General features: G+C 45.9%; 1 protein-coding gene across 2 annotated transcripts in view; it reads left to right on the top strand.

Moving 5' to 3' along the window:
• NBAS (neuroblastoma amplified sequence) overlaps window positions 1-23,906 on the top strand; it is a 267,157-nt gene that overhangs the window by 216,097 nt on the left and 27,154 nt on the right. The window lies entirely within an intron of this gene.

The raw sequence follows: 23,906 nt of genomic DNA, 5'->3' as shown, positions 1-23,906 counted from the left end.
CCTCCGTTCCTTCCTCCCTCCCTCCCTCCGTTCCTTCCTCCCTCCTTTCCTTCCTTCCTTCCTCCCTCCCTCCTTTCCTTCCTCCCTCCCTCCCTCCCTCCTTTCCTTCCTTCCTCCCTCCCTCCCTCCGTTCCTTCCTCCCTCCCTCCTTTCCTTCCTTCCTTCCTTTCCTTGCTCCCTCTTTTTTCTTTTTCTTTCTTTTTTTAGTTTGTTCTTCATTTTTGTAGAAACTCAGAAATGTTTAAAGTGACTAGTAACCCTTTGGAACGTAGCCCAGAGAACTTTTCCATCTCTTTTCTCTGCTATTCTAACGCTATTTCTGGAGACAGATAGGGAGGCATTCTGAGCCTGACTTCAGAACAGGAAGGATCAGTGTTTTGCATGAAGGCCTCTTTACTTCTCCTAATCAGATAATACAATGCAGATGGATGAAAAATGATTTATTAAGTGTTTACTGTGTACCTAGTTCTGTGCTAAATGATGGGTAAACAAGACAAGACTATCCCTGCTCTGAAGGACAGATCACACTTGAACTGCGGGACACAAGGACGTGTAAAGGAGATCATTTGCAGGGCCAGTGGAAAGGTACGAAAGTCTTAAGGGCACAGTGGTGAGGACGGAGAGCATGGCCCAGAGGCCCTTGGGGGCATCAGCAGGTCAGATGGTGGTTCCCGGAGGCCTGGAGGGCAAATGGGAAGGCCCAGATGACCTTGGCACATAATGGCAGGGCAGATGGGAGAGCCTGAGTCTTCTCCGTCCCTGGAGGAATCGTTGGTAGAGACTTCCCTCATCCTAGCAGAGGGAGCCGCCATGTTGGCTTTTCTGCCAATGTCCCATTGGGCTTGTGAAGTGGGGGAGGGGCATGGCCAAGAGGAGCTGGCAGCGGCACTTCTTGCCTGGCTGCCCTGGAAGCCTCTTAGCAGGATCTGACGTGGCCTCAGGAATAGAGGGTGGACTCTTTCACGTGTCATTCGAGTCTTCTCCCCTCCCACTTCTGTGGCCCCTCTCAGGTCCACAGCCCTCCTGGACCACTCTCTGGCTCCTCAGACTTCCTACACTCTCAGTTCTTTTGCTCCATCATTCTCTGCTCTTCAGTAACCCTCCAGGCTTACCTTTTGTATTAGTACCCCGAGGTTTAGCACAGGAACTGGTAGAGAACAAGTACTTAGTAAATGTTTTTTCATTCATTCATTCATTCATTCATTTTGGTATCAAGTACAAACTCCTGTACTTGGCAGAAAGGCTTCTGCCCACCTTTCCAGTCTACACACATACACACCCCCTGCCTTAGGTGCCAAAGTGGATAGAGCTCTGGACCTGGAGTCAGGGAGACTTAAGTTCAAGTCCAGCCTCAGACACTTACTAGCTAGTTGACCCTGGACAAGTCATGTAACCGTTGTCTGCCTCGGTTTTCTCACCCGCAAAGTGGGAACAATAATGTTATAAGGCTCAAGTGAGACCCTACTTGTGAGGCGTCTTGCAAACTAACTCAACCTCTGTAAACATTGGGTGTTGCCTTTCCCTGCACACTTACGTAAGTTCACGTACCCTCCTGTCCACGCACACACCTGCTCATTGAAAGTTGAGCCTCCTTACAGCCTATGTTCTGGTCACATGGCAACATGTGGCATTCTGTGGGCCCTTGCCCTGCCTGTCTTCATTCCTGCCACTCAAGCCTCTTTTTTATTTCCTTTTTTTTTCAATTTATTTATTTTTAGTTTTCAACATTTACTTCCACAAGATTTTGAGTTCCAAATTTTCACCCCATCTCACCCCTCCTCCAACCCAAGATGGCATGCTTTCTGAATACCCCGTCCCCTAATCTGTCCTCCCTTCTATCTCACCCCCCCTTCTCTTATTCCCTTCCCCTTCTATTTTCCTGTAGGGCAGGATAGATTTCTATACCCCATTTCCTGTGTTTCTTATTTCCCAGTTGCATGTGAAAATAATTTTTTAATGTGTTTTTAAAACTTTGAGTTCCAAATTTTCTCCCTTCCTCCCTCCCTACCCACCCTCATTGAAAAGGCAAGCAACCCAATACAGGTTATACATATATAGTCATGCAAAACACTTCCATTGTAGTCCTGGTGTGAAAAACTAAGTATATTTCCCTTCATCCTATCCTGCCCCCATTTATTCTATTCTCTCTTTTGACCCTATCCCTCCTTAGAAGTGTTTGCTTCTGATTACTCCTTCCCCTAGTCTGTCCTCCCCTCTATCATCCTCCTGCTCTCTTGTCCCCTTCCACCCCTATTTTCTGTAGGGTAAGATAGATTCCATACCCAATTGAGTGTGTGTTATTCCTTCCTTATGCCAAATCCAATGAGAATAAGATTCACTCATTCCCTCTCACCTTCCCCTGTTTCCCCTCCACTGTAAGAACCTTTTCTTTTCTGTTTTTTTGTGAGATATTTTACCCCGTTCTACCTCTCCCTTTCTCCTTCTCCCAGTATAATTCTCTCTCACCTCTTAATTTTATTCTCCAGATATGACCCCTTCATTTTCAACCCACCCTGTGCCCTCTATCTGTCTATCAATCTATATCTATATATGCTTACATATAATTTTTACCCTCCAACTACCCTACTACTGACAAAGGTCTTATGAGTTACAAATATCATCTTCCATGCAGGAATGTAAACAGTTCAACCTTAATAAGTCTCTTATGATTTCTCTTTCCTGTTTACCTCTTCATGTTGCACTTGAGTCTTGTATTTTAAAGTCAAATTTTCTATTCAGCTCTGGTCTTTTCATCAAGAATGCTTGAAAGTCCTCTATTTCACTAAATGACCATTTTTTCCCCTGAAGGATTATACTCAGTTTTTCTGGGTAGGTGATTCTTGGTTATAATCTTATCTCCTTTGCCCTCCAGAAAATCATATTCTATGCCCTGTGGTCCCTTAATGTAGAAGCTGCTAAATCTTGTGTTATCCTGATTGTGTTTCCACAATACTTGAATTGTTTCTTTCTGGCTGCTTGTAATATTTTCTCCTTGACCTGGGAACTCTGGAATCTGGCTACAATATTCCTAGGAGTTTTCCTCTGGGGATCTCTTGCAGGAGGAGATCGGTGGATTCTTTCAATTTTCTATTTTGCCCTCTGGTTTTAAAATAAAATATCAGGACAGTTTTCCTTGATGATTTCTTGAAAGACGATGTCTAGGCTCTTTTTTTTGATCATGGCTTTCAGATAGTCCAATAATTTTTAAAATTCTTTTTCCTGAACCTATTTTCCAGGTCAGTTGTTTTTCCAATGAGATAATTCACATTGTTTTCTAATTTTTTCATTCTTTTGGATTCGTTTTACACTGTCTTGATTTCTCATAAAGTCACTACCTTCCAATTGCTCTATTCTAATTTTTAAGGAAGTATTTTCTTCAGTGATCTTTTGGACTTCCTTTTCCATTTGGCCAATTTTGCTTTTTAGGGCATTCTTCTCCTCGTTGGCTTTTTGGACCTCGTTTGCCATTTGGGTTAGGCTATTTTTTAAGGTGTTATTTTCTTCAGTATTTTTTTGGGGTCTCCTTTTGCAAGCTGTTGACTTGTTTTTCATGATTTTCTTGCATCACTCTCAGTTTTTCCTCTACTTCTCTTACTTGCTTCTCAAAATCCTGTTTGAGCTCTTCCAAGGCCTGGGACTGATTCATATTTTTCTTGTCGGCTTTGGATGTAGGAACTTTGACTTTGTTGTCTTCTTCTGGTTGTATGTTTTGATCTTCTTTGTCACCAAAGTAAGATAATATAGTCTGACTCTTTTTGCTCTGCTTGCTCATGATCCCGGCCAATTATTGAGTTTTAAAGTCTTTATTAAGGTAAGAGTCTGCTTCCAGTGTGGAGAATGTATTGTCCCAAGCTTCGGGAGTTTGTACAACTGTTTTCTGAGATACTTCTAGGGACCTGTAAATTTTCATTTCTTTCAAGGTGCTATGATAAGTGGCGCCACCGCCACAACAAGCTCCACCATGCCAGCACTCCTCCTTGCCCTATAACTGCCCCTCAGAACTGTGACCCAGATCCAAGCATGGGCAAAGGAAGGGATTCCTACCTCAGCACTGTCAAAGAGGTCCCTGCAATCCCCCTCTGATCAACCAATCGATTCCCCCTCAGTCTGTGGGCCAGAAGTTCAGGTGGCAGCCACTGCCCTGGGGCCATGCTTGGGAAGTGGGGCTGGGACCAAGCTTCTCTCTCTCACCACAAAAACAGACTTTGCCCACTTACCTTCTAAGCTGTCTTTGGCGTTCATGGGTTGAGAAGTCTGGAAACCACCACAGCTGCCCACGATTCAGTCCTCTGAGGTCTGCTCCAGGTTCATTGCTACCTGCGTGCCCACACCAAACTCTGCTCCTCTCCCAGCCTGGTGCGATATACCTTTCAGATCAACCATCCAGGGTGTCTTGGGCTGGAAATTTGTTTCACTCTGTCTTTTTGTGGGTTCTGCTGCTCTAGAATTTGTTTAGAGCCATTTTTGTAGGTATTTGGAGGGGTTTGGGGGAGAGCTCAAGCAAGTCACTGCTTTTACTCTGCCATCTTGGCTCTGCCCCTCCCACTCACGCCTCTTTCGTCGCGGCCTCTTAGACCCCCTGAGAGCTCAGCTCAGGGACCACCTCTCACATAAGGCCTTCTGATCCCCCTCCTCCTGCCAAATGGTCCAAAATCATCTCGTCTTGACCTTGTACACATGTTGTGCGTATAAGTATGGGTACATATCATTTCTCCCAACTGATTGGAAGCTCCTTAAAGGGAAGGACTATTTTCCTTTGGTCTTTGCATCTCTTAGTACTATGCCTGGCATGCAGCAGGTGTTTAATAAACGCTTGTTGATGAATGGTATGGAGGCGTGAAGCCCTGCTGTATGAGGCCTGGCTAGCTTGGAGAAGGCGTAGCAGGAGGGAGGTGACTCTGGATGGGACGGGAGGACCCACAGTAACATCATCTGAAAGGATGACTTGTTCCATACGGGCACCTGAAGGTGGGAGCTGCTGAGGCAGGTTTGGGCTTTGTGCAAGGCCTGCTCTTAGGAGAGGTCCAGGGTGGCATGGACTGCCTCAGGAGGAAGGGCCATGTCTTAGGGTGTGGTGGGGGTGATGATTCCTCTTCAGGCCCACCTGCAGTCAGATGACCCACTTATATTCTGTGAGGTCAGCTGCCCGGCCAGGGGAGACCAGGCTTTCTTCACCTGTCAGCTCCTGAGCCCTAGGCTGGGCCGTCCCTTAGACTGAACCGTCCTGCCCTTCCCTTTCTGCCTTCCTAGGTCCTGGTTGGATTTCAGGTAACAGGGAGGCTAAAGATAGTTTCTTAATGAGCAAAGATAAGGAAAGATAATGACATTGCAAAGTTCAGTTACCAGAAACGCGGGTCTGCCAGCCTCAGTGTGGCTGGTAATCCTCGTAGTCAGACTTTGCATGCATCAAAGAGAAACTTAATATTTAATTACGCTCTAGGTGCTGTAAGAGGAGGTCCCCCCCCACCCCAATCATCACGGTGCTGGGAATGCAGCCAGGCTGTTCTCTTGGAGGCTGCTTCCACCCTGGCAGGTGGGTGCTGCCGCACCTTCCTGGTAGCTGGCCTCGCTCGTCAGAATTCGAGGAGCTCACCCCGTGTGTGTGGGGGGGCAGTGGAGATGGGTCAGGAGAGTTGCGCTAATCCCTGTGCTAACGTTTATCTCAACTACGCAGGTTTTGTAATTTTCTAGTTAACTGGTGCATGAAGAATGTGGGTCAAAATACGGATGTTTCTTTTAAAAAATTATTTTAGCACCCCATCACCATGAACTCTTTTCTCTTCATTTTAATGCAGAAGCAACATGGGGCCTAGAATGTTTACATTTCCACCTTCACTTTATCTGCATTTGGGGTTGTAGCTGACCCTATCGTCTCTTTATAAAAACAGCGAGTTTTCTGAGTCAGGCATGAGGTGGTCTTCCTTTGGGATGTGCTGAGGCTGCTCTTCATCTCTGGGTCTCAGTTTCCTGACATGGCACATGACGGGGTTAGACTAGTTGGTGTCTGAGGGCCTTTCTAACCATCACATGTGGTGTTCCAAGGTCTCCTCTGGCTCTGACCTTTTCAGTTCTAAGATCCCTCTCCCAGCTGGCGTTCAGTCCTCCCAGAATGGAAGGCGGCCCCGTTTTACCTGTGGTCAGGGGAGGAATCCCTAAGTAAAGCACAGGTAGAAGGGTTCACTTAAGACAAAATGGACAATTTGGATTTTATAAAAATTTCTAAAAATGTACAAAGTCAATGCAGGTCGAATACACAGAAGAAGTGAAGTAGAAACACGTTTTTCATCCAACTTCTGTAATGAAGTAATAATACCCAGGCTACCTAGGGAATCAGCACAGGCATTTAGGACAAAGAGCTCTTCCCCCATAGATAAATACGAAAATAGCTAACGTGCATCTATGCTGTAAGGCTTACAAATTTTAGAGAGCTTTGTAAACCTTATACTTTGCTTACGGGATGTCAAAGGATTTACCGGTTTTTAAAAGAACAAATGGGTGACTTTGGAAAGATGGGCACATTCTAATGCACCAGGGTTACAGCCATCCAACCACTTGGAAAATTAGATTGGAATTAGGTGAAAAAACGATTAAAATGTTCCTATGCAGCATATCATTCTGGGCATATACCCCAGGGAGATTGAAGACAGAGCACAATATCCCATATGTACCTCAGTATTCATAGCAGAATTCTTCACCTTAGGGAGAAGCTAGAAACAAAGAGACTGCTGGTTGGTTGGGGGTTGTGGTCTAGAAATAGAATGCAACATTTTTGTGCCATAAGAGATGGCAACGATGAGGAAATCAGAGAGACTTGGGAAGATTTCCATGAGCTGAGGCGGAAAATAAAAAAATGTAATCAGAAGGATTTTCACACCTGATGACCCCAGTGCGCTGAACGGAAGCCACGCTTGGAGACCCTGGGGTTCTGATGAGCGCCATGGCCAGTCTCCGTTCTAAAGGCAGAGGGTTGTGAACGTGGGACGCTGCCCGTGCTGTCAAGGATGGCTGAGAGGCTGGCTTGATTCATTTCACCGTTCGTCCTTTACTGCGGAAGGAGTCTTGGCAGAATGAGGGTCATTGGGAAGCAACTGTGATATGGAAAAACAACAAAAATAAATAAAACCATTTTTGGTGTTAATTGAGATCACTGAATATTAATGGGTAAGACGATTTTTACTCTGTGCCAGGGATTGACTCTGTGCGCTAAGCGCAGGGATACCACAAAGGCTGAAGCACGCTACCTGCCATCCAGGAGGGATCAGGAAGTGGCTTTCTTTGCGGGAGGAGGGATTTGGGCTGAGCATCCTGGACATGGGGAGAGATAGCCATGAAGCGGCCTGGAGTCCGGCCCTTGGAGGACCCTTGGCGAACCGAGGCTCCTTCCTTGAGGATCGCCCCTGTTGTGAGTTCATTCATTGAGCAGCTGTCGTTCACGAGGTGCCTGATGTGGGCAGGTGTCCAACGGCATTGTGCCCGTGAGGGACACAAGCCCCTGGGGCGGAGTGTTAGATTTCGTGGGGGCTGATCCCCTCGTTGTACAGATGAGGAGCCTGAGGCCCTGAGGGAGGATGGGAGTCTGTAGGGCTCGGAGTCTCCTTGTACCATGCCGAAGACCGCTTTGCCTTCAGGGCGCCCAGGTGAAGAGCCCACGGGCACACCCTGGAGAAAGGATGCTAAGATCGTCTGTGCTGAGACAGGCAGGGACAGCGGCAGCCTCCCTCCCATGCCCCACCATCTCCCCTGGCTCTGACTTGTTCTCAGACCCCCAACACCACGCCCAGTCTATAGTGTGTTGGTGGCCGGACACTACACACTTGTGGATTGATTGAATGATAGAATCCAGCTCCCTTTATTTTAAGTTTGGGGATGCTCTGGCCTAAAAAGGAGAAAGAAGGAGCTTGCCCATGGTCACTCCACTCTCCATGTGCCGCCCCCAACCCGGCTTTTTGCTCCACGCTCTCTCTCGGCCTGTGTTTGATGGGGCCCTGGCCTCTCTCCTCGCCTTGGGGACCTGGAACGCTCCAGGCAGGGGTCACCAGCAGGGGACAAAGGGGCCAGCTCATAGCCTGAGCTCCTAGCATCCTATGTCCTCTACAGGTTTGCTCTTAATTTCTCCACAAAATGTTGGAGTCTTAAGTGCTATGTGCATTTCAATTAGTGTAATGAGGTAAAATATCAGGCTTAAATGAGTAGAGTCAGTTAGACTAGATTACATAGGACACCTGCTAATTCTAGCCCCCACCATTTCTGCATGTTTCTTTTTTTGTTTGTGTTTTCACAGGTGCTAAAAGGCACCTGCAGAGTCTCTGCAGACGCTCACTAGAAGCGAATGATAATAACAATAGATAGCTAGTTTCTAGAACACTTGACAGTTTTTGAACACTTTCTCAGAAGAGCTCTGGGGGCAGGTAGTGCACATATATTACCCCCATTTTATGGATAAAGAAACTGAGGTTCCCAGAACTGCTGGTTTCTCAGAGGCCTCTCCATGAATGTGTCAGATTTGGTTCTTCTGGGCCTTTGAGAAAATCATTCTTTTCAGAATGCCTGTCACAAAGGGGACATAAGTGTGGGAGTCTTCTGACTTGCTTTAGCTCTATCTGGGGAACCGCTGAGATAAGAAGAGAGCTAGGTTCATTCTTGGAGGGCCAAAGTCAAGTTATCCAGAGAGTAGCACGGGCCCCCTCCACTTAAGGAGGGAGCGGGTTCTCCCTCAGTGTGGTGCGTCAGCCACATGCTCTTCCTTTCAGCATTGGCGTCAGGGGACTTCTTCATTGGCTCCCTTGGGAATGATTGGCCTTTGAGGGCTGGGGCTGTGGAACCTGGATTCAAATCCTAGCTCTCCTGGCTTCCCCATGTTTCACTTTGGACAAGAGGCATAGATCTGGAACTTCTAGGCCACAGGTCATTTGTGGAATTGGGATAGTACCTAACTCACCTGCCTTGAAATGTTGTGGGATCATAGTAGATGTAGATAGGAAAGGCCTTGGAAAAGTGAAGACCTTTCATGAGCGTGCTTTGGTAGTTGAGGACTCCCTCTTGTGCTAGCCTCTTCATGCCTTAGGCCTTAGCCTGGTCACCTCATGGACAGATAATCTTGTGGTGGAAGGCTCTGGTCTTCTTGGGATGGATGGAGGATAGAGGCTCTTCCGTCTTGTCCATGTGGAAAAGCCCAGGCTCATCTTCATTCCATAGGGAGGTAGGTGAGGATTTCATTTCAGTTCAGTGCAGGCAACATTTATTAAGTGCCTACCAGATACACTGTGCTTGGTGACATTTATTAAGTGCCTACCACATACACTGCACTCGATGCTGTGCATACAAGCATTAAGAACCACAGGTACTGTTGTCATTGACCTTCTAATGGGAAGAGTAGGGAATGAGACCTGTAGCCTTAAGGTACAGAAGTCCCTTTGAAGTCCCTGTGAGGTCTTGGGAAAAGTGAAGCAGAAAGGAATGAGAAGTGTAAGGAGGAGAGAAATTCCTTCTGGTTGGGAAGGAAAAGTTAGATTTCATGGAGGCGCTGGTACCTTGTTGACTGCCTGAGCTGAGCCTCGAAGGGAGAGGATTCCAGCAGGCAGAGAGAACTGTGCAAGAATCTGCTGTAGGCTTGGGAGATGATGCGTCCAGATGGATGGAGGTGAGAAAGGATGCGCCATGATCATGGAGCAGCCCCGAGTCCTGTGTGGCGAGGTCTTGAAGGGGTCTAGTCTGACCTTGTCGGTTGGGATAAGATTTGGTAGGCCTTGAAGAAAGCATTTATTTGTCATGTGATGAGCAGTGGGACTTCTGAGCAGCATTGCCCTGCGATCCAACCGTGCAGATGCATGGCGGTGAGAACGTCTGCCAGCCTCAGAGAGTGCCTGTGCCTGAGAGTCTCTGTGCCTTGGCCAAAGCTCCCGTCGGCCCCACCCCTCCCATGCCCCTAGTCCATTCTTTCTACTCTTCCTCCTTGCCCTCTGGAGCTCTCTTTTATCATCTTTCCTCCTGCTTATTACTTTACATACAACTTCCATTTAATTTTTAGGGCACACCTTGCTTCTCTCCCAGAGAATCCAGACTCACTCATCTTTAGGTGCCCAACAATGAGCCCGGTCATAGACCCTGAGCACAAGTGCTGCCTGGGTGCACCTGGAAGGACCAGACCAGACATGGGACAGAAACAAGAAGTCACTCAAGCTAGCCTGGAGAACTTAGAAAAAGGTGCATTTGTTATGTTGTTGGCTTATCTCCCATGTTATCTGGGAAGCTCCCTTTGGACAGGGATGAGGTCACATTTATTTTTGGGTCTGCCTTGGTTTTGGCAGCTAGGTGGCACTATAGTGCGTGGAGCCCAGGTCTGGATTCAGGAGGGCTCACTCACCTTCCTGAGTTCAAATCTGGTCTCAGACATTTCCTATCTGGGTGACCCTGGGCAAGCCACTTAGCCCTATTTGCCTCTGTTTCCTCCTCTGTAAAATGAGCTGGAGAAGAAATTGGCAAACCACTCCAGTATCTTTGCTAAGAGAACTCCAAATGGGGTCACAAAGAGTTTTGACGCAGCTGGAAAAAACTGAACGACAACAGTGGTTTTGGCAGAAGCTTTGTCTAAAAATGGATGCAGTATGGCAGACCATGTTAAATATCAATATTCCGTGGATCTCAGACTCTGTGGTGTGGTTGTCCATCCACTGGTATAGGTTGCAGCCATCCCTGTCCTCCCTTCCTTACCCCATTGTGTCTCTGAGTCCTTCACAGTTGACCCCCGCAACGTGTTGGAAGTTCTCATCCAACTTTCCCAGCATTCTTTGGATACCAGGCCATCACTCACTTTTGTTCCCTATCTGGCTGCCTCCACAGGTCATGTCCATCTTTGATGATGGCTTTTATGCAAATACCCACCTACTTGGATTAGAGATACCAACAAGAAATGAAATTACATTCAGGCGCTGTGGAAAGCCGCAGTGAGCTGGCTTCCTCAATGGGATGATAATCTTATTCATTTGGAGCAACCACAAGTATTTACCAAGTCAGAGCTGCTGCAGCTTCATGGGGGAAATGGAACACCCTTGGTCAACTCTGGGGTCTTGGATACGGATAAGCAGATGCATGGCAGTGATAGGCCAGATTCCCCCCTAAAGCGAGAGGTACAGTGGGGCCCTCAGGGAACAGCCAGGAAGGGGCTGGCCTGGGGGTACCAGATTTGCCTGCTGCCTGATAAAGCCCTGCAGGAGCAGAAGGGGACATGAATATTCATCAAGCAGGGAACCTGTAGTTACCTTTGGATGAAAGACCTATTTCAGCATCCTGTAGCTCAGTTTGAGGACAGCTTCTATGTGTGAAAGGAAATCAGTGGAGCTTTCCTGCTCACTGTGGACAAGAGGTGAAGGAGAAGGAAAATGGAATTGAGAAAGAAATATTTCCCAGAGAATCCATGGTCCAGGCAAGGAGAATGCTACTTTACTACCTGGGTGACCTTTGATAAGTCACCAAACCAAACCAGGCATCAAATTCGCATCTTTAAATAACAACCATTTGACATTTCTCTAGCTCTGTAAGGTGTTCAAGTTTTTGCATGGGTCATCTCATTTGATTAGGTCCATCAACGGCTCATCAGTGAGCTCGTCTATGAGGTAGGTACCCCAGATGATGTGGACGTTGTCACGTGGTGCCTAGGTTTCGGCCTCTCTAACTCTGTATCAGATGATCCCCAGGCCCCTTACAGTGTGGGTAAAATGGAGCCCCCAAAGCTGAACACAGCACTCAGATGTGTCCAGGCTGAGGGGATGCATAGGCTCCATGTGAAACAGGAATTAAGCTCTTTGTCCTACAGTTTACTCAACGCCCTCATTCCTCGTTCTCCAGGCGGTCTAACACCATGTTGTTATTTTGGCCCCCAGGATGTACTGTCAACTTAGAGAGGTTGTATTCACTGACCCTTCAAACTCACTTTTCAGACAAACTGCTTAGTCTCCTCAACTGGACCTTGGAAAGGTTTTGTGTGTGTGTGTGTGTGTGTGTGTGTGTGTGTGTGTGTGTGTTTGTCTTTTTAATACTCACATGCAGGACTTCACTTTATATTTAATGGCCTCTTATCATAGACTGATTTTTGAGCCTAGTGTGACACCATCATCCAATATGTCAGTGGACCCTCCTAGCTTTGTGTTATCTGCACATTTAATGTTAACACCTTACACATTTATCTACGTCATTGATAAACATTTTAAGTAGCAGAGGGTCAAGGAGAGACCTGTCGCGTGTTTCCCTAGAGAACTCCTTCCAAGATGGCAACACAAGGCCAGTAAGAGCTGTGCTTTGTTTCTGTTCATTTAGTCTGTTCTGAACCCACCTGATGGTTCTTTTAGTTAACCCCTAGTTCCCTGTGTCTTGTCCACAGCAATATCATAAGAGACTAAACAGTGTTGGAAAACCTAAGGCGGCGAGACATACAGCATTCCCCTTATATTCAGGTCTAATCACACTGTCACCAAAGGACGTGAGCTTAGCCTGGCATCGTGGTGTGCCATGTTGTTGGTGAAGCCAGCTGGGCTTTTGGTCTTCTTGGGATTCCCTGTTGTAGGTACTCACTGATTGCCCTTTTCATGATACATTTTAAGATTTTTCTAGAAATCAAAGTCAAACTCTTTGTCCTACAATAAGTAGCCTCCATTTCTTTGTCTTTTTTGAAAATTAGAGTGCCATTTGTCCTTCTCCGGCATCTCTCCCATTCCTCAGTCTTTCATTGACTTTGCATTTTGCATGTGGTCAGAGCTTAGGAAATGTTTGTTGAATTAAATGCCCTGTTCTAATTCCCCTTACCTTTGCTGCACTCCATAATTAAGGTTCCTTGCTGTTTCAATCGTCCGTGTCCTAAGGTACCGTCCAGCCCTGAATTTCTCTGTGCCTGTTGTAAAGGCCATTCTGTCTTCCAGGGGCCCTTCCAGCTTTGGCTTTGTCTCTTCTACAGTTCTCTCCACTGTTGACTTTCTAGGTTATATGCTTTTAAGGTCCTCCCCAGTCTGACAAACCGTGTTCTAGGGTCCCTTAAACTCCGAATTTTCATGTTCTAAAGTCCTTTCAGCCCCTCACATTCCACATTCTAAGGTCTTTTCTGGTTCTGACATTCTGTGTTGTATAGATTCTAAGTCCCTTCCCTCCTTAGGTCCTTTGATCCTTAATTCACTTGTCTTCTTTGTGTAGGACGTACTGAAAATATTTACAGTGATTATTAGGAGGTCCGGTGAGTAGGTTGGACTGGCAAGTCATTGGTGAAGAACTCCCAGTGTGGAAACTCTGTCCCCTAATTCAGATAGGCAACTAGTACTTCCCTGGTAGTCTTAGGAGTTGCCTGGCTCACTGAGGGCTTAAGAGAATTATTGCCCATAGTCTCACAGTTAGTACTTGAACCCAGATTTCTCTGACTCCAGAGCTAGCCCTTTCTCCGTTACGCTGTGCCTCCCAGAAGATCATTTCAGCCTGTGCAGTGGCTGCTTCTGATTGGCGAGTTCTTCCCTAGAGCCTTCATTTGAGGATGCACCTGCTGTGCTCATTTCTAACCTGGTTTAACTCCTGACTCTCCAGACTACTTTTCCACCTTGCTTCCTTCTCATCTCTCCTCCTGTGTTGTCTTCCCTGTTAGAATGTAAGGTCATCAAGGGCAAGGATGGCCCTTCTTTTTGCTTGTATTTAGATTCTCAGCACTTACCATAGTGCTTGGTACATGGCAAATGCTTAATAAATGCTTTATTTAATCCAATCCAGTCCAGTCAAATGTGTCGCTCTCTGTGTCAGATAAGAAAAGAGTAGAGAGGGGCAGCTAGGTGGTGCAGTGGATAGAGCACCAGCCCTGGATTCAGGAGGACCTGAGTTCAAATCTGGCCTCAGACACATAACACTTACTAGCTGTGTGACCCTGGGCAAGTCACTTAACCCCATTGCCCAGCCCAAAAAAAAAAAAAAAAAAGAAGAAAAGAGAAATTCTAGGAAGGGCTGGATGGGATCCTGCCAACCAAGTAAACCTGTATTTTGATATCCAGTGATTTCCAGGTAGACATAGGAGGACATTGAAAAGCATATTGGGAAATGTCTTTGGGGACTAAGAAATGAAAGGGGCCAGATGTTTGGAGTCACTTCATTCCTGCATGTAAATGCCTTGCAAATAGGGATCATTCCAGTCATTTTCTTTGTATCCTCAGCATCTGGCAGAGTGACACAGAGTGGGTGGTTAAGAAATGCTTGGTGATTGATTCATTGATTGATTGATGTTGTCTTTAAGAAAAGAGTGGGAACTGTTCAAAATGGCGAGCACCAAAGAATATCACCAAGAAGGAAAATGGACAGAAGTGCGCTCCTGATGTGGGAGTCACTTTTGAATCGGCTGTTGGTCCTTGCTTGCATGACATTGATGATGAGTTGTTCAGTCATTCCAGTCGGTCCAACTCTTCGTGACCCCATTTGGGGTTCTCTTGGCAGAGATACTGGAGTGGTTTGCCATTTCTTTCTCCAGCTCATTTTTCAGGTGAGGAAACTGGGACAAACAGGGTTAAGTGACTTGCCCAGAGTCACTTAGCTAGTAAGTGGCTGAGGCTGGATTTGAACTTATGCAGGTGAGTCTTTCTGATTCTAAGACCAGTGCTCTATCCACTGTGCAACCTAACTTTCCAATGATGAGTTAGAGGAATCATCAAAACTAATACCAAGTCTGAAGATAGGATAAAGGTATGAAGAGGGCACTGTCCAGCTATTGCAGTTCCAATCTGACTTACTTAGAGAAGTTATTGAGGCAGAAAATGAGCTGTGAATGAAAAGATCTCGACATGTATCATCACTGTTTGTACAGAAGTTTGTCTGGGGTAAAGCAGTTGTCAGATGGAAGAGGCCAACATAGCCCAGAAGCCGTGTCCAACCAGCCCGATGCCTTCCAGTTGGAGATATGACAACCAGGTGCAACACAAATTTAGAGTATAAACTCATTTGTAAAGTGCCCACAGTGGGGGCAGGTGGAAGACTACCAGCACCATTGCCTGACCAAATAGCCAAAAGCAGTAGAGGAGAAAATGAGTGTGCGGAAACCCTGGCTCAGGACCTAACAAAGCCAGGTCCTCCCAAGATAGAACTGGAAGGGTGATAACAAACAGATGAAAAACGGCACCATTTTCCATTGTTTTTGTCGTGCTCTACTGCCTCCATAGATGACAGAGAGGTGACCACGGTTCTCCTCTTATGCTCCATGCATAGGAGGAGGTCTGTGAGCAGCATTGGAGGGGCTGGTTTTCGGGCTTTGTTGGAAATCACTGAAGATACCAAATGAGGGCAGTAAGATCCCAGGTGGTAGTACAGTCCTTCCAACGGGAGTGGAGAGTAACTTCTGACCCATGCACTGCTCTCTCATATGTACAGAGTCTTTGAGAGTTCTGTGCTCGCCTTGGGAGGACTCTTGATGAAAATGTGAGGAAAGAATAAGTGAGTTTTTGCAAATAATTTTTTATACCAGTTCAGATCTTCACAGTTGCCAAATGAACTAAAACAGACGGAGAATACAAGATTCCTTTGTGTTTCGTTTCTGTTGGCTTTTTTTCTGTGACTCAATAAGGACAGAATGTATCTTTTAAGGTCTCTTCCAACGAGATTCTCTGCATCCATATGTGGGAATCATATAAGACGTCTTGGCAGAGCCAACTCAAGAGGGAGGTTTAGTCCATGATTCTGGGAGACTGACCCGTCATACGAAGTGAGGCCTCAGCTAGAGGATGGGAAACATGAATTTTCAGACACCCGGAGTGTTGGCCATTGTCATGGTGGGTGTTTTATGGCATCTGAATGGAAGAGGGCTGCCTGGGACGGATGAATTGTCTTCCCCTTGTAAAACCTAAGCTCTTTGAGGGCAGCAGTGGCCTTGCTGAATGGTGTATTTATACGGCAGTGCATGGCACATGGCTTCGCCCTTTGGAGGTTCATTCATTCCACCGCAGGTGATGGCATCTGAATCTGAGTGTACTCCTCGTGAGAGCCATGGCTATTCAAGTGCTGACTGCCTGGCCTGACAGGGCCCTGACTCCTTGCCCAGCCTTCTTTTTCAGTTAGCATGCACAGCTTCTCCTAGAGAAGAGAATGACCAAGCTGGCTGTGCCAGCAAGGAGGCTTGTTCAACCTGGGCACTGCCCAAATGGAGATCGTTGCTGTGCCACATAATGCGATCCCCCAAAGACAGGAGGGCCTTTTGGCAAACCGCAAGGGTGAACATCCTCTTGGTTTTTGCCAAGGTGGTGATGAGGTGGTCTCACCTTTCCCCTGGGCTGCAGGATGACATCCAGTCATGCCGCTTTCCTCTGCCTCTTTGTAGCTGCCCTTTCTTCCTCGTCTGTTCTGGTGTGGAGGAGAAGTGTCTCCTCCGCACCTGGCCTGGCCAAAGCTCAGAAAGTCTGTAGATCACTGGTGACCTCCTTGCCAGCATTCTTCCAGGGTAGGGCTGACAGGCTGGGATTGTCCTGGAGCGGCTGCCTCTGGACAGTGTGGGCATTCCTCTGCTGACCTTGAGGACAGAATTCTGGTGAGAGTTGGTGACTGTGCTTGGATGCGTGATTCGGAGCTGAGGAAGGAACCTGAGTCAGAGGATGTCTCCGTCAGGGAAGGGAGACCGCTGAAGTAGTGGAAGGAAGATGTCAGAAGGACCTTGGGGTAGGGTATGACACCCACCTCTGGACCACCACGTGCCAACGAGGAGGTGTTGTCATTCCCCTAGACCTCAGTGGAGCTCAGGTTAGACCGTGTAACCACCAAGGTTCCCTGCAGCTCCAAATCCTGGGAGCCTGAATGCCTTAGTGTATGGGTTTGAATATCACAGTGACATTTTTTTCATTGTATCTGGTGTTTAATAGATTCTTAGGCACATAGACTGTTATAATCAGAAGGAAACTGATAGACTGCCTAGTCTGGCTCCTTCATTTTATACATGAGAAAAATGAGGGCCAAAGAAAGGAGACTTTCCCAAGGACACACAAATAAGTAGTGACAGCATCTCTTGATGCAAATATTGGGTTGTTTCCATGCATCTGTTTCACTCTTTGCAAGAATAATATTCTTTTTAAATAAATCAGGGACAAGGTTGAGTGTGTCAGAGCTGGCTGCCATCTTAAGCATTAAGTGAAGACCTTTTAAGATTTTTCAGGTGACAGGAGTATTCAAAATCGAGCGTTGCCTGACAGACGTGCAGTGTACAGTCTCTTCATTGTTTACGTGTAAGAATAGCGGTGTTTCAGAAAGTGCTTAATTAGTGCTTGTTCACTCAGTTGGCTTGCACTGCGTCACGCTGGGTGTGAATGGCGAATCCTTGCTTACACTTGGGAAGATCATGGGGACTGGGAGAAGTCTTGCTGGACAGCAGAGGGGCACGTGGTGTCCTCCTTTTCCAAACAGGGAAGAAAAGGGTCCCAGTAAACTCGAGGCCAATGAGTTTGATTTCAGTTCCTGACAGCATTCTAGTCCGGCGTGTCATGGAAGGATGGTCAGTGAACGTGCAGAAAAGGCAGCGGTGATCACAGAGCACCAGCACGACTTCTTCAGGAATGGGTCATGCCAAGCGTGGGGTCTGCTTCTCTTGACTGTGTTTATTTGTTACAAGGATTGCTTTTTCTTTTCTTTTTTCCCACGGGGGGAAGCATCTAAAGGGTAGGGGGGAAACACAATACTGTTGCCCCAAAAAAAGAAAAAGGAAAGAGGAGACAGTCATTGAAGCTTTTTTAAAAATGTATGTAAGAAACCCGAGTGAAGCTCAGAAGCAAACAGACCAACAGGACAGCTTTGAAAATATGTTGAGTTTATTATATACTTAAAAAAACAAACAGAACAAGCTCTTTGTGAGAGAGATTCATTGTGTCATGCACTGTCCTCTTGTTCTGTTCTCTTTTTATGTGAAAATATTTATTTGAATGATTTTAGAAACAAACATTTTAAAGAATGAGACATGCCAACAAATTGGCCCTGAGGGAGAAATTAGAAATGTGCCCCCCCTCCCTCCCTTCTTCCCTGCCTCCCTTCTTTTGAGGTGGGGGTCTATGGGTGTGGAGTATGGCATATACTGTCTGATTCAGGCAATACATTGGTGAGCTTTGCTGAACTGCCTTTTTTATTTGTTAAAAGGGATGGGTTGCTAGATAAGGGGTGAGGGATATATTTGGAAATGAAGAAAATGGAATGTGAAAAGACATATGTGTGAATAAAGATTATTTCTGGAAAAAAAGAAAAAGGCTATGACAGTCTCACGGCCAGCATCACTAGGGCTGAGCCTTTCTGGACAGTGTGATTAAGTGCAGTGACACAGTGGACAGAAGGCTACCTTGGAGTCTGGATGACTTGGGTAAAGTCCCACCTCTGACACATAGTGGTGTGTAACCCTGGGCAAGGAAGTCATTGAGCTTTGCCCGAAGAACCTCGCCAAGAGCACCTGACAGTCCGCCTTGGTGGATGGAACTTTCTCACACCAAGAAGCTCCCTACATGAAGAGCATTACAAGACCAGGGCAATTAACTAAATAGGAGGATTTCTTTTTTTTTTTTTGTCTGTTTTTAAAATTTATTTTTAGTTTTCAACATTCACCTCCACAAGATTTTGAGTTCAAAAATTTCTCCCCATCTCATCCTTCCCCCCAGCCCAAGATGGCTTGCATTCTGAATACCCCTTCCCTTAATCTGCCCTCCCTTCTATCTCACCCCCCCCCTTATCCCCTTTCACTTCTATTTTCTTGTAGGGCAGGATAGATTTCTATACCCCATTTCCTGTATTTCTTATTTCCCAGTTGCATGTGAAAATTTTTTTAATGTGTTTTTAAAACTTTAGGTTCCAAATTTTCTCCCTTCCTCCCTCCCCACCCACCCTCATTGAAAAGGCAAGCAACTCAATACAGGTTATACATATGTAGTCATGCAAAACACTTCCATAGTAGTCATATTGTGAAAAACTAAGTATATTTCCCTTCATCCTATCCTGCCCCCCATTTATTCTATTCTCTCTTTTGACCCTGTCCCTCCTTAGAAGTGTTTGCTTCTGATTACCCCCTCCCCTAATCTGTCCTCCCCTCTATCATCCTCCTGCTCTCTTGTCCCCTTCCACCCCTATTTTCTGTAGGGTAAGATAGATTCCATACCCAATTGAGTGTGTGTTATTCCTTCCTTATGCCAAATCCAATGAGAATAAGATTCACTCATTCCCTCTCACCTTCCCCCGTTTCCCGTCCACTGTAAAAGCCTTTTCTTGTTTCTTTCATGTGAGATAATTTACCCCATTCTACCTCTCTCTTTCTCCTTCTCCCAGTATAATCCTCTCTCACTCCTTAATTTTATTCTCCAGATATGACACCTTCATTTTCAACTCACCCTGTGCCCTCTATCTGTCTATCTATATCTATATATACATGCATATAATTTTTACCCTCCAATTACCATACTACTGACAAAGGTCTCGTGAGTTACAAACATCATCTTTCCATGCAGGAATGTAAACAGTTCAACCTTAATAAGTCTCTTATGATTTCTCTTTCCTGTTTACCTCTTCATGTTGCACTTGAGTCTTGTATTTTAAAGTCAAATTTTCTATTCAGCTCTGGTCTTTTCATCAAGAATGCTTGAAAGTCCCTATTTCACTAAATGACCATTTTTTCCCCTGAATGATTATACTTAGTTTTGCTGGGTAGATGATTCTTGGTTGTAATCCCATCTCCTTTGCCCTCCAGAATATTATATTCCACGCCCTGTGGTCCCTTAATGTAGAAGCTGCTAAATCTTGTGTTATCCTGATTGTGTTTCCACAATACTTGAATTGTTTCTTTTTGGCTGCTTGCAATATTTTCTTCTTGACCTGGGAACTCTGGAATGTGGCTACAAGATTCCTAGGAGTTTTCCTTTGGTGATCTCTTTCAGGAGGAGGTCGGTGGATTCTTTCCATTTGTATTTTGCCCTCTGGTTCTAAAATATCAGGGAAATTTTCCTTGATGATTTCTTGAAAGATGATGTCTAGGCTCTTTATTCATTTATTTATTTATTTATTTGATGAGGCAATCAGAGTTAAGTGACTTGCCCAAGGTCACACAGCTAGTACGTGTCAAGTGTTTGGTCTGAGGCCAGATTTGAACTCAGGTCTTCCTGACTTCAAGGCCGGTGCTCTATGCACTGCACCACCTAGCGGCCCCCATAGGCTCTTTTTTTGATCATGGCTTTCAGATAGTCCAATAATTTTTAAGTTTTCTCTCCTGGATCTATTTTCCAGGTCATTTGTTTTTCCAATGAGATATTTTTCACATTTTCTTCTATTTTTTCATTCTTTTGGATTTGTTTTACAGTGTCTTGATTTCTCATAAAGTCACTAGCTTCCAATTACTCCATTCTAATTTTTAAGGAAATATTTTCTTCAGTAATCTTTTGGACTTCCTTTTCCATTTGACCAGTTTTGCTTTTGAGGGCATTCTTCTCCTCATTGACTTTTTGGACCTCTTTTGCCATTTGGGTTAGGCTATTTTTTAAGGTGTCATTTTCTTCAGTATTTTTTTGAATCACCTTTAGCAAGCTGTTGACTTGTTTTTCATGATTTTCTTGCATCACTCTCAGTTTTTCCTCTTCTTCTCTTACTTGCTTCTCAAAATCCCTTTTGAGCTCTTCTATGGCCTGGGAATGATTCATATTTTTCTTGGAGGCTTTGGATGTACGAGCTTTGGCTTCGTTGTCTTCTTCTGGTTGTATGTTTTGATCTTCTTTGTCACCAAAGTAAGATAATATAGTCTGACTCTTTTTGCACTGCTTGCTCATGATCTTAGCCAATTACTTGAGTTATAAACTCTTTGTTAAGGTAGGGGTCTGTTTCCAGTGTGGAGAATGTACTGTCCCAAGCCGGAGTTTTGTGCAGCTGTTTTCAGAGTTACTTCTACGGACCTGTAAATTTTCAGTTCTTCCAAGGTGCTATGATCAAGGGCGAGGTGTTTACTGCTTTCCTGGCCTGTGCTCTGGTCTCTGAGTGACCACAAGCACTCTTTTCTGTCTTGGAACTGTGAGGAGGATTTCCTCTTCACAGCTACTACAAACTCTACCTTGCCAGCGCTCCTCCTGACCCCAGGACCGCCACCCAGAACCGTGACCCAGATCCAAGCATGTGCAAAGCAAGAGAATCCTGCACCAGCAAAGAGATCCCTGAAATCCCCCTCTGATCAGCCACTGAATTCTCCCTCACTCTGTGGGCCAGCAGCTGCTGCCCCCGGTCCATACCCAGGAACTGGGGCTGAGACCTAGCTTCTCTCTCACTGTCGAAACAGACTTTTCCCACTGACCTTCTAAGTTGTCTTTGGCGTTCGTGGATTGAGAAGTCTGGAAACCACCACAGCTGCTCACAATTCAGTCCTGTGAGGTCTGCTCCAGGTTCTCTACAGCCTGCGCGCCCATGCCGAACTGCGCTCCTCTCCCAGCCCAGCGCGATATACCTTTTTGATCAGCCATCCAGGTTGTCTTGGGCTGGTTGTTTCACTCTGTCTTTTTGTGGGTTCTGCTGCTTTAGAATTTGTTTAGAGCCATTTTTATAGGTATTTGGAGGGGTTTGGGGGGAGCTCAAGCAAATCATTGCTTTTACTCCGCCATCTTGACTCCGCCCCCAGGGAATTTCTTTAGAAAAAGTTTATCCAGCTTTCAGCAAAGCAGTGGACAAAGTCAGACTCTCACTGGAAGCAGAAAGAGTTGTGGGCTGGACCGTAGGATAGGAAGGTGGTATATTCAAAACTGAGTGACTGAATTGGAAGAGTTGTCATCAGTGGTTTTATGGCAATGGAGAAATAAGGTCTGTAGTAGAATGCACGAGGGACAGACACATCCTTAGAGCTGTTTGTCTTCACACTGAATAGAAGCTGGGATAAAGGCCTAGATATCCCAGCTATGATATATGTGGACGGCCTAGAGCTGGGAGGTATAGCCTTTGGAAGCTCCACCATGTTGATACGAGCCTCCAATGAGGACCAGATATACTAGGCATTTTCTGACCCTTCAGAAACTCTGTAAATGCCTGCTTGAAGTTCTAAGCTCTCCATTCCATGTTCCATATTCAATTCAATTCGATCAATATTTGTTAAGCACCTACTGTATACAAGGCAACCTAGGTACCAGGTGAATTCAGTCTCTGCTGCTCCTCGTTCTGGTCTGGGTTTTAGTATGTCTTCCGTATCTGACATTCTTGAATTCTTGTCTTTTCTTAGCAAGAAACAAAAATAAGTATCTTCCTGTGCTTCCGGAGACTATTTGTATTTCCTCTGAAGATTATTTGCATAATAGAAAAGAGAGTAAATATTCATAATTGCTGCTATATATGCACTGGCCAGCTTTTGTTTGTTTGGGGGGGTGGGACATAGCTGAGATGAAGATAGAAATGGGCTTTGGGAAAGGAATTATGCATGTGGTTTGTTTAGATTAATTCAAAAGCAAAGACATCAAACTGTTGGGTATCTGGGAAAAGTGCATCTCTGGTCTGTCAGACATGCAAATTCTAGTCTGGTTCATTTTGTCATGTGATGGGATACAGAAAAAACAAAAGAAAGAAAGGGGAAAACGATCCATATTTTCAGTATCACTTGGTTTAAATTTATCTCATTCTCCACACATCTTCCATCACGCTATCATAGCATTGTAAGCCACTCTGGAGACATGTAGAAAATGGAAAATAAAAACTACAATAAAACATTTCTGCAGAAACTTAGGCATATGCAGGAAGGCAGCGTGAGACAGAGCCATGTGCAGGGTCCCAACCCTGGCACCCACAGCCCCTGTCAATGGTGACGAATCACTTAAACTCTGGTCTCAGCTTCCTCTTCTGTAAAATGGAGATAGTACTTTACTGCTTAACTCATAGGGTCGTTGTAAGGAGAGCACTTGGTAAACTCCTGACGAACTCTGGGAATGTGGTCTATATTCTTAAAAATAAAGTTTAAAGACTAGAAAGAGAAGATGTCGGGGAGGCGTCAGAGCAGACGAAGAGCTGGCCTTGAAGCCAGGAAGACCAGGATTTGAGACTGCAGAAGATGGAGTCAGGGATACCTGGGTTCAGATCCAGCCTCAGATACTTCCTGGCTCGGTGATGCTGGGCAAGTCGCTTACCTCTGTTTGCCTCAGTTTCCTTGTTTGTAAAATGGGGATAATGAGCACCCATTTCCCAGATTGGTTGTAGTGAGGATCAGACGAGATCCTATCTGCTTAACACAGCGTCTGGCACATAGTAGGCGCTCTCCAAATGCTTCTTCCCTTCTCCTTCTGAATATCATGGCCGGGGGACCGCAAGCCAGCCACTTATCAGCTCTCCAAGCTAAGCATTTCATGGAAGGAGCAGATCTGCTCCTGTAGACAGAGTTTCTTCTCCCAGGAGTTCCCTATGCCAGTGAAATCCCAGGCCTTGTCCTTATTCCTGTCTGTGCACATGTGTGTGCATGTATGTGCATGTATGCATGCGCCTGTGGACCTCTATACACAATGTGTGGGAAGTCCTTTTCTCCCCGCAGGGCATGTGCTGTGGGGCACTGTGCCAAACTCTGTGTGGGTACAGAGACACCAATGAAATCACCGCCGTCCTGGGGGAAGCTGGTGTGCTGCTGGGGGAATAGAGGGGGCATGGGCCTCTGAGGTCATCTCGTCCCCTCCCTCTGTTCTTCAGAAGGGAAAACTGAGGCCCCCAGCGGTTTGGTCCTTGCCCAGGGACACCTGGCTGGAATCCCACCCTGATGCTCTGAGGTCATCCTGAGGCTTCTTTCTATTAAACTCCATGTTGTTCCCCTGCAGACTCGCACACGTACATGCACACGCTACACACGTATGTACATGGTGGTGTGATGTCCTACACTGATGTAGCACTGTAAGATCTCAGAGCCCTGTCTGGGTGTTAGGCCGTTTGATCTTCACGCACGCCTGTGGGGG

Source organism: Vombatus ursinus, unplaced genomic scaffold, assembly GCF_900497805.2.
Source record: "Vombatus ursinus unplaced genomic scaffold, bare-nosed wombat genome assembly UNPS02010980.1, whole genome shotgun sequence".
NCBI lineage: Eukaryota > Metazoa > Chordata > Mammalia > Diprotodontia > Vombatidae > Vombatus > Vombatus ursinus.
The sequence above is the reverse complement of the archived record's forward strand: the minus strand, read 5'-3'. Positions and strand labels throughout refer to the sequence as shown.